At 45.8% G+C, this 11,161-nt stretch overlaps 1 non-coding gene across 1 annotated transcript; it reads right to left on the bottom strand.

Annotated features, from left to right (window-relative positions):
- Positions 1 to 306: 306 nt before the first annotated feature.
- On the bottom strand, positions 307 to 378 carry TRNAA-AGC. The gene has a single exon. It is a non-coding gene; the product is annotated as a tRNA-Ala (tRNA).
- Between the last annotated feature and the right edge of the window lie 10,783 nt (positions 379 to 11,161).

The following is an 11,161-nucleotide window of genomic DNA, read 5'->3' as shown; positions in this document are numbered from 1 at the left end:
GTTGGGGGTAGGCGGACTGGCTTAATTCAGGCTATTATAACAAATATACCATAAACTGGGTGGTTTAAACCAAAACCATTTATTTCTCACAGTTCTGGAGGCTGGGAAGTCTAAGATGAAGGCAGCAAGGTATTGGCAGATCCTGAGTCTGGTGAAGACCTGCTTCCTGGTTTGCAGACAGCTGTCTCCTTGCACCCACACATGGTGGAGAGCAGAGGGAGAGCGGGTGAGCTCTCTCCTGTTATCTGTTTTTATTTGGGGTAGGGGGCAGGGGGTGGTAATCAGGTTTATTTATTTGTTTCTTAATGGAGGTACTGGGGATTGAACCCAGGACCTCGTGCATGCTAGGCACGCACTCTACCACTGAGCTATACCCTCCCACTCCATCTCTTCTTATAAGGGCACTAATCCCATTCATAAGGGGTCCACCCTCACGACCTAATCACCTCCCAAAGGCCTCACCTCCCAGTTCCATCACTTTGGGGATGAGGCTTCCATCTATGAATCTGGGGGAGGGACACATACATTCATTCCAGAAGAGGAAGCAGGGGGATCCACATCTTAGAATCTAGAACCACACTGGAGACTTTTCCTGAAATCCAAAGTGGAAGTAGTTTAACCTGTTAGAATCAGAACAAGATGAATAGCACTTCTGTGTTGATTTAAAACACAAGCACTGCAAAAGAGTTACTCTGGAGCCCTTCATCATCACTACGTTTACCATGTTATTGCTGAAACGAGGTGATTTAAATATGGGAAATTAAGATCGGTTTCCAGATGACCTACTTTTGTTACTGGAATTTAAGACGTTCTCTAATTTTCCGTCTCCTGTAAGTTAGTAACAGTGAAATAAGTTCTGAGGTAAGCAAGTGTGTTTTACAGCTAATATGTGAGGTTGGTGCTGTTTAAAATATCCAGTTTTATTGGAGGATAATACTTCAAAAGTATCCCGAGGAAAGCAGATTCCTAAATATGCACAGTTTGATGCTTATCCTGATGTTCATTTATTTCAGTCTTATCTTCCTTTAAAATCAACCAATATCCACTGAGTTCCTACTCTGTGCAAGGTCCTGATTTGGGAAACAAGAAGATTAACTCTTGTAGGGAATGCAAGACAACATGAACCATGAGCCCTGTTCAGAAGGAGTTTACAAGCTGGCTGGAGAGATAAGGCTAAAACTCACGACAAAACTGCTACTGATTCACTATATCCACTCAGCTCTATATGTTAAAATCGATTGAGGGTACAGAGGACACAAGCTACAGAATTCAGATAAGGGGGAGACAATGGTGGCCTCAACTGGTTAGGGAGGGCTTCCTGGAGGAGGTGTGATCCGGGCTGGCCTTAAAGGCTGGGTGAGATTTCACTGGATGGAGTTGAGGAGAGAGACTCCTGGGGCAGAGGTAGGAGAGGACATGAGTCCAGGTATACAACATGCTCAGGAGCTAATGCTAGATGGATGGAAGTTCCTAACTTGGGAATCACTGGAGGTGTGGCTGGACAAAATATTTAAGGGGTGACCATGGAGAACTCTGAATGCCAAGGTTCAAAATAGTAGGCAGTAGAGAGTGGTTGATAAGTTTTGATTAGGTTAGAGAAGTGGCAGATGAACAGACTTTGGGGAACATTGATCTGGTGGAAAAGTGTCCAGTGGATTAAGAAAGCCATGAGACCAGTTAGGAGGCGGTTGTAAGAGGGTAAATCTAAAGGAATGAAATCCTGAGCCAGACCGTGGGACTGGGGTTGACAAGAAAGGGAGGGTGACTGGAAACCTTGCAATGAACAAGTTAGCAGGCTTTAGGACAAGCTGTAGTCAGCAGAAGGCAGACGGGAGGCAGCCCCACACTGAGGTTTTGTATGGGACTGTTTGAGTGAGTGATGGTGTTGCTGGCAGAAATAGGAAGGTCAGATGGGGATGCTGGTTTGGAGAGAGAAAAAAAGATTTCTGTCGCAAGCTTGTTGATTGTGAGCAGCTGGCAGAAAGAAATGCAGACAGACTGCTGAAGATGTGGGACTTGGTTTAGGAGCAAGTTTAAGGCTGGAGTTGTCCCCCCAGAGATGAGGGCTGAGGTCAAAGAGTGAAGACGATTCATTTATTCATTCAACAATGATGGTCAGTTCTTACCATGTGCCGGGCACTTTTGGATGTGCTGGGATTACAGCAGAGGGCAAAGCAGATGCTTCCCTTCTGGGGCTTGTATTTTATTGTAGGAAGCCGACCTTAAACCTGCAATTTTACAAAGATCTAGAGGAGGGGAGCTGAGGGAGAGAGAGAGAGAGAGAGCGAGTGAGCAGAGAGCATTCCATTTTTAGTGGGTGGGAAAACGGAGCAGGAATATTGTGGAAACCAGGATTATTCTGAACTTTGACACAGACAAGAGGAGTTGGAATCTCACTGGCCTCTGCCCAGGGCCTCTCTGCGGCCCTGCCTGGTTGTCCCACAGGTGTGTGTTTTTAGGCAGAGGCCCCACAATCGCAGAGACAGTGCCAGCCTGCCTCTCTCCAGAGTCATTTCCAACCTTAGACTGTGATTTAATTGTGGATGCTGGGTAACCACGTGGGCTGCCTGAAAGGGACCAGAAAAAAAATCACCGAATGGCAAGCACTCCTTATTAGCCTCATGCATTTAAAAGGAACTGATGAAACAGCTGGGAAACGAATCAATTAATGGTGTTCCCCGCGTCGACTCCGCCCCAGGTCCAGGGATGCCCTCAGAGCAGCTGGGGATGCTTCCTGGTGAAAGCTGAGCTCATGCTCCCATCAACTAAATGAGGCCTCTCATCACGTGGTTCTTGGAGGGAGCGCGAATGATGTGGATGTGCCTGATACTTATGCATCAGCTAATTAATCACAGTGGTGGAGAGCTGAGATCCTTGTCTGAATTTTGCATGAGCCCATAACAGCGATGGAAATCGGCGATGGAGGCGGCTGTCCCGTTAGCACAGCTGGCCCTCAGCAGGTGCACAGGACGCACTGTGCGGTGGGAGAGGAGGGCTCTCCAGAATCCCGGAGCCTCTCTGCGGCCTGATGTCAGAACCCCCGCACAGCTCTCTCACATGGCACGCGGCCCACAGGCATGCAGTCAGTTCCTCACTTGCCTCTCTTCCCTCCTGGTGGTCTTGGAGTTCCTGAGGTCAGGGACTCAGTCCTTAGTTCAGTACCTGGCACGCAGCACAGGTGCTCACGAAATGTCTGGAACATGCGTGAGCCCCGGTGGAGGGGAGGGTGCGGAGCAGCTACAGGTAATGCTGAGTAGCCAGACCCGCCAAAGGAATCTTGGAGCGAAAGGAACCAGTCCCTCTTCTCTGATTCCAGAGTTACATTCCAGTCCACCTGGAGGAGTAGGCGAGAGGGCATGTGCACACGTGCAGGAAAATCTCCAATGCCCTGCAGCCCTGGGATAACAGCTTCCAAAGTCCTGCTGGGGAGGGAGTGTAAAGTCTAGGAAGCGAATGGGCTCAGCTGTGTGTGGAGGCTGCGGGGTAAATCAGGACCGCGCGTCACGCACAGACTGGCGACACCGTCGGTGGCCGTGCAGAAGACTCCAGGCTGGAGACCCTGGTGAGAATGAATAGCTGCGGAGCCACGGGGACGGAAGGCAGCAGGTCATCCTCGGCAGTAGCTGGAGAAGACAAAGAGGACAACAGGGACCCGGGCAGCGGGCCGGGGGAAGGTCTGCCCAGGACTTTAAGGCACAGACTCCAAGGTGACCCACGAGACCCAGGGGATTGAGGCAAAACACAAAGTTTCATGTTAGGGATTTAGCAGAAAAGAAGAAAAGAATCAAATGCTCCCTCCCCAAGAATATCTTTCCCTCTGTGTCTTGGGCTCAACAAAGAATCAGCCCAATTTACTGTGCCTTTTACATTCATTTTTAGGCAAGGCAAGTTCTCTCATTAAATAATATACTATGTTGACATATTTGCTATTGTACATAATAAGGCAGAGATGTGGGTGCTATAGATTTTAGAAGGTTATTACAAAGATCGATATTTTAAAGCAAAACAAAGGATTCCTCCGTAATAGTGATAGATCGTTTGGATTCTCTGCTTACACAAAAAAGAAACCAATTTAAAGAATTTAGGAGACAAACAGGGACTGGGTAGGAGTTTCTATCATTGGAAGGGAGGAGTTGGCCAGTGGGACAAACAGACCTGAGAACAAAGCCCAGGGTCCAGCCCCAGGGGTCTGGAGGCAGGAGCTCAGGGACTGTCTTTTGAGGGTCTTGCCCTCAGAATGACTCACCCCAGCTGGCTTCCTGCTGGTGTAATTTTGCCCTAGAGCTGGGACAGAGAGCTAGTGGTTTTGCTCAGATCAGGTGGCTCTCCCTTGCTCATTGACATGGTCCAGGGAAGAGGCCACTGGAGTTGGCAGTGCCCCAGCCCACATCAGGGGCTGTCCTACCAAGGGAGAGCCAGAGGGAGGCGTGTCGGGGAGGACGCTGTGGTCTTGAAGCCTGGGTGCAAAACCCAGATCTGCATCAGTTCTCCTGATGAACGTCACTGCAAGACAGGAATGCCAACCATCAGAGGGTTTCTGTGGAGATTATGTGAAGATAGTACTTGCGAAATGTCCATTACAGCTCCTGGCATGAAAGAGGTCCTCCAACATGGTCACCTTTAATTGTAAAATAAAAGTGCCATAAACTTCAATTAGACCAAACTCCTCATTCCACAGGACTTCTGGTAAATCAGGGCTTTATTTTTCTAACTTGTTTTAATTCCTAGAGTTTAATTGTAGTTTCCAAAACACACTGGGGATCACAAATAGAGCATTTAAGATTCTTTGAAGACAAAATGTTTAAGCTAATGAAAAGATAAATTGTCCTCAATATCGCTCCGTGATTTACACAGAGAAAGAGCTTGGTCTGGGGGGCTGACCCCTCCCTGGGGCCCCAGCTTCCACATGTGGCTCTGCCTTTCTCCTGCTGGTGACCTCAGGCTGGATGCTCCCCTCGCTGGGCTTCCATTTCTTCACCTGTAAGAAGAGGTTTGAACTGGGCAGCCCCCAAATAATGACTAATATCTCTATGCCACTTTTTTCAGGATGAAAGATTCTTTGGCACCTATCAGGACATTTGATTCTTCAAGCGTATCGCTCAGCCACTGCATAAACGTCATACAAACCTCTGCCACCCGTCATTTATCCATGAGAATAGCTGGCATCTTCTGCTCCGATGGTCCGTGAGCATGTGAGTTAGCGCCATTCTTCTCCATCAACCTGCAGACACGTTAGCCTCATCTCAGTCTCATAGAGAAGTAACTGAGGCGGGAAGAAGCTGAGCATGAGACAGCTCTGGAGAGGATGGCCCAAACTGATCAGCTGTCACCATGCATACCTGATCAGGAGGTGAGGCACTGCCCTAACATCTCAGGAGCAAAGCTCTTCACCTTCCCTCTCATTCACAGCAGGACCTGTTTCTTTTTCCAGTGGGGAGGGGCAAGTGGCATTAACTTGCTGTTCTCTATCAAAATTAATTTGGGCCTTGGGCCTTTGGACATTCCTGAGTTAATTGTACTGGTGGCGAATGGTCTTGTGAACTTGCCCTTGGAGACAATCGGTGTATGACACACACAGCTCATGGGATGGCTCTGTAGGCACATATTTCCTCCTTAGTGATCCGGGATACCCAAGTCCTTCATTTACTTCTTCCACAGGAATGGAGATGCGGTTTTCCCTGCCACGGCAAACATTTCCTGTTCCCTGACTTCAGGTTATAGATTTGGGGCCTACAAGGGATCACAGAGATAATCCACTCCTTTATAAATGCCAAGTTAATTGAATTCCTGAGGTTAAGGGAATCACTGAAGGTGGCAGGGCTCAGAATCCAGGTTTCCTGACACCCATCCAGGGCCCTTTACATTTGGCCGGTCTGCCCCAAAAGAAGATCGCAGGAACATTCTTTTATTATCTCAGGTATCATTTCATGAGCAAATAGTGACAGAGAGCCAGAGTGGAACAGCGGAAGGAAGGCGTGGGAGGGAGGGCAGCATTCGTTATAAAATTAGACGCGGGTTATAAATTTTAATAGGGCCCCCAACAACCCTGTATTGTGAAGGCTGGCTTTGTAATGCCCTCCCCCAAACAGCAGGGTGGGATGAAGATGATTTCAGCCACAGCTTTCTTAACTTTCCACAATGAGTTCTACCTGCTTCTGAATCCCCGCAAGATGTTTTTAGGCCCCTGTGTTTAAAACTACGTAGTAAGGCAGTGGGCTGAGAGTATGCTGTGTCCCTGGCCGTCCCAGGAGAGATGTGTTTTTCCTCTCCTGGGCTGGTATGTGGGTTCACCAGGCTGGTATGTGGAAGGATGGTCCTGGTCAATCGTTGTTCTGGCCCTTTAAGGAAGGGGCAAAGAGGAGATTCAGCTGGTCTGTCTCCACCCAGCCCTGGCTGAGGGCCCCTGCTCCGTGGGAACTCCTTTTGAGAAGGAGAGCAAAGAAAGTAAAAGCTGGGACCTTCTCCCTCTGCCCAAGAACTGTGGGACTTTGCACTTTGCAAGGGTCCTGATGAGGCTCAATACGTTTTCTGCAGGAGGAAATCACCAGCCAGGTAAGCTTCATTCCCTTCCTTCCCTGTTGGCCAGACTCCCTGGGGATAGTTTAAGGCTCTTGGGGCCTGAAATCAAACTTGGACTACTGGTTACTATGCATTCCTTTATAGTAACTGCCTCCATTTCACTCTACCTCTGCTTTGTTACACAGCATAGGAAATCAACACACTGAAACTGCATAGGTTTTGAGTCTGTAGAGAACACATCACTGACAACCAGACCAGCTGGATTCACTTTCACTACAGGGATCCCATCTGTCCAAGCCAACCCCCCGCATCCCTTAGATGGTGACCACAAACCCCCCCCAACTCAATGATTCGAAACCTCCCCTACCATACCCCAGAGAAGGCCCTTCTGGGCTGCTGATCTGGAGACACCGAGGCAGAGAGAGGGTCTGGGCTGGGCTCCGGGACCATCTATAGCCAGAGGTTTCAGGGTCTGTCCACCTGCCCTCAGCCGATGGTTTATCTTTCCCTGAAGTGACTCCCCATAAAAAGATGTGATTCCAGAAGACGAATGCCTATGATGAGGGTGCACACAGGTCGCCCTGGTCTCTAAACTAGCCACGGAAGGCCCGTGGCAGGGGAAGGAAGGGAACAGAGGGTGCTTCTTGGGTGGTGAGACTCAGCCGGGGAAGGTATTGGAGATGTGAGAAACTGACAGCTCCCTGCTGGCTTGGGGGCAGCAGAGAACTTCTCTCTCTGGGGACAGACACCGGAAGTCACCCTTTAAGAGCCTGCTCGTGGTGACTGGCCATCTGTCACCGCAATGTGGCTCCTTTTTAGGGGGGATTTCTTTCTCTTAGGGGCTGCAGAGGAGCCCAGGCTTACAGAAGAAACCAGTTACTTTTCCTCTTCACAAAATATAAATCTTTACAACCAATGCAAATGCTTAAATATTTAAATCTTTCAAGAAGCACTTGTAATCAAACTCTTTATATTTGAATATGCAATTCCTACTGGGTGGCAGTTTGAAACCTCACTTTAAATAAATAATGTGTTTACAAGGATCATGCCTGCTCATGAGGAGGCTTTTTGCTCGGGGGCTGAGCTCCGACTGTGTGCCCGGCCCCGGGGCGAAGCAGCTAAGTACTGTGGCAGGGACACCTAGCTGTCCATTAAAAAAGCCCCCCTCCCACCGGCCCTCCTCCCCACTCTGCCCAACACACCCAGGGTGAAGTTACTGCTGAGAGGTCAATGCCCAGCCCTGGGCTGCCTTGTCCAGCCTTCCTTCTGTGCACCTGAGCTCAGGAGACGATTCTCACCAATACAATGAGTTTGTATAATGTTCCAACTCCAGGACCAGGTTTTAAGAGGGTGTCCTTTTTCCACTGTTATTTCTCCTTGTGTAGTTTCAGCAGGAAGAAAAAAAAATTGGTTTTAATCACCAACTCTTGAATAGAAAAAGCTGCATACAGCTCAGAGGGTGGAGGAAATACCCCTCAGTCCAAAAGAGCTTGGAGTCCTCTTCTTGCAAATGTAGGTCACACAGCTTTGGCTGAAAAGCTCTAACTGAAGCTCCTGGACCCTCATTTCCTTCTGTGGAAGTTTTCTGGAATGTGGCTCACACAGCAGGAAGTCAAATTTTAAAATGCAGAGGGAAGATAAATTGAGGGAGGAACTGTGTGTGTGTGTGTGTGTCTCCTTTTTTTTTTTTTACTTATGGCCCAGCTCTGTTTGAGTCTAGTATCCAATTTTTTTTAAAATTAATTAGTTATCTGAAAGATAAATCAATTTATTTAAACTAAAAAAAAACAAAAACAAAAATAATTCACCCATTTCTCTCATCCCCAAGCCCTATCTCTGTCAACCGCCAATCTGTTCTCTGTACCTGTGAGCTTGGTTGGTTGGTTTGTTTATTTTAGATTCCACATTTTGATTTTTTGATAAGTGAAGTTAAACCATTTACAATTAGGTGATTTCTGTATATCTGGTCTTACTTCTTCCGTCTTTTGTTCTATCCTTTGGGGGATGTTCTTGGATGATGGGGAGAGGTTCTGTTTGGTATCCTTGCTGTCACCTTGGTCCTCTCTGCTGCATCATATTCGTTGTGGTTTGTTTGATTTTATTTTCCAATATGCATAAAAGTCCTACATCCTGTTTTTAAGTCTTTTAAGGAATATTGAAACCCTAATTTCCGATTATCAAAGGCAAGAGTGAAGCCAGACCTTCTGACTTGGTCTAGTATAAAAAGAAAAATTACGAATGTTTTACTCACTCCATTCAGGTTTTGGTTTTGGAACAGAAAGATGAAAATCGTTGGTTTTAAAAAATTGTATTCAAATTTCTCGTATTCATTCTTTGAAAAAGGTTGTTTTTGTAATTAGTTGAGCCACTGGTTAGAGTTTTCCAGAGCTCATCATCTTTGCATATCTTTAAGTTCCTTGGTATGAAGCACTTTTGAACCTGGATTCCACACTCCCCCTAGAAATCTATTCCTTAGCCCCAAGAACTCAGTGATTTAATGAATACCAGGATGACTGTGCCCTTTATTCATCTGGTAGCTCTATGTTTGTGATCTCCTCATGGGAGACATGTAACTGTCGTGTTCTTTAAAGGAATCTTTAAAAACCTTAGTTACAATAAATGTGACACTTAAAAATTATGAGATCCAACTTATATGATGCTATGGACTGAGTGTTTGTGTCTGCGCCTCAAATTTGTATTTTGAAATCCTAGTCCCAATGTGATGGTATTCGGAGGTGAGGACTTGGGACCAGCACCCTTGTAAGAAGAGGCCAGCCTGCTAGCCAGCTCTTTTCTCACCATGTGAGGATACAGTGAGCAGTCAGCCATCTGGAGCCTGGAATAGGGTCCTCCCCAGATCCTGACCATCCTGGCACCATGAGCCCAGACTTCCAGCCTCCAGAACTTTGAGAGATAAATTTCTGTTTTGCTAAGCCACCCAGTCTATTGTTAAATGGGTACAAAGGCTCAGTTTTGCAAGATGAAAGACTTCTGTGAATGGATGGTGGGTGATGACTGGACAACAATGTGAAAGAACTTAATGCCACAAATTGTACATACACTTAAAAATAGTTAAAGTGGTAAATTTCAGGTTATATGCATTTTATCCCAATTTTAAAATTATGAGGTCAAATGTCCAGTAATAATACTTCTTAAATTGGTATTAGATTTATTTACCTTGTTTTTTTCACTGAGTCCATCAGTGACTTGTACTAAAGATTTGCGTCTAGTTGATCTGAGATGGGGTCTGAACGTCTGTGTATTTTAAGAAATACAGGTGATTCTGAAATCTGTGGTTAGAATCTCTCCTCCGTTACCTGATAGCACAGAGTGCCTTTTGCTGGTTTTCCATGTCTTGCTCAAGGGTGAGCTCCTTGAGAGCAGAAAAATATTCTGTTTGCCATGTACCATCCTTAGTTCTGTCCCATCCTGATAAGCCACCTGTCTTTCTCCATCTGGTTGTGACAAACATTTGCAAATTTATCACATGTGGCTTTAACTGACTTCTCTAGCTAGTTCTTCCTCCTCTGCTTTAAGCATTGTCTTTTGACCATCATTCTTCTTCTAGAGAGATTTTGTAAATCACGTGAGAATCCTTGTCCAAGGTCCTAAGGAAAGAAAAATGAAAGAACACCCCAGAAACTGCTCTCTACCACCCTGACAATAATCTGTGGCAGGAAATGTGGATTCGAAGTGGATTCCATCTCAAACAATTCTCTGGTGCAGCCAACTCAGATAATTAGATTATATTGTCCTCACTATGCTGTCATTTTCAACAACAACCAAAAAATCAAATGCCAAAGATTCCTTTACTATTTTGATTTATGTTGTAAATGGCTTTATATAATTAGTTGCTATCATCTAAATGTTTCAGTGTCATTCTGGGGACACAGCTTGTATTTGATAAAATACGACTTGCTCCCTCTCTCCAAAGACAGACTGCAGCATTTTGAAAGTGTTCAGATTTCCCCTCATTTTACATCACAGGGAATATTCATGAGTGAGCTATCGATATCCAAACAGGCTACATTAAATTTTGCTCCTGGGGAAGAGCTATGCCAGGATCAAACAGGCAATTAAGATCTTGTCTGCTCTTAAAAAGGATGATGTTTACTGCCCCCCTGCAAGAGAGACTCCAGATGGAAACCGAGATTTGCAAAAGATGAAACTGCTCCCTGATTTGCTTCTTCTGGGCTGAAGTTTAGCTCTCGTTAGACTCTTAAAATGTTCAGAAGTTGCTTGTTCAGATCCCTCTAAGATTTATGACATTACTAGCTACTGTCTGTCTTCCTCCCCCTAAATCTGGGATGAGTGAGTGTATATTTTCTCTGCCAAAGCATTTAGGATGGGTAATTGCTTTCACGCCAGGCATTTTTATGAAATCAAATAATAAACAGGGCCTTCAATTCTTTGTTTCCCTCAAATTTCATGAGCTTAAAAGAATTTCTATTGAGAATTTTATTTCTTATGCTGCAGCTTTAATAACTCCATTAAAGCTCTTACTTTTTCCCCTTGATACCCAGCTGTGTATATTTGGGTGTGGAATGTAATTTTCTCTGGCCGCAGCTGAAAGGAAGCTTCTTAAAATGTTTAATTTCTTCTAAAATGTCAAACACAAGCAAGTTTCTCCTGGGAAAATAAT

Source organism: Camelus ferus, chromosome 11, assembly GCF_009834535.1.
Source record: "Camelus ferus isolate YT-003-E chromosome 11, BCGSAC_Cfer_1.0, whole genome shotgun sequence".
In the NCBI taxonomy this organism is placed as follows: domain Eukaryota; kingdom Metazoa; phylum Chordata; class Mammalia; order Artiodactyla; family Camelidae; genus Camelus; species Camelus ferus.
The sequence above is the reverse complement of the archived record's forward strand: the minus strand, read 5'-3'. Positions and strand labels throughout refer to the sequence as shown.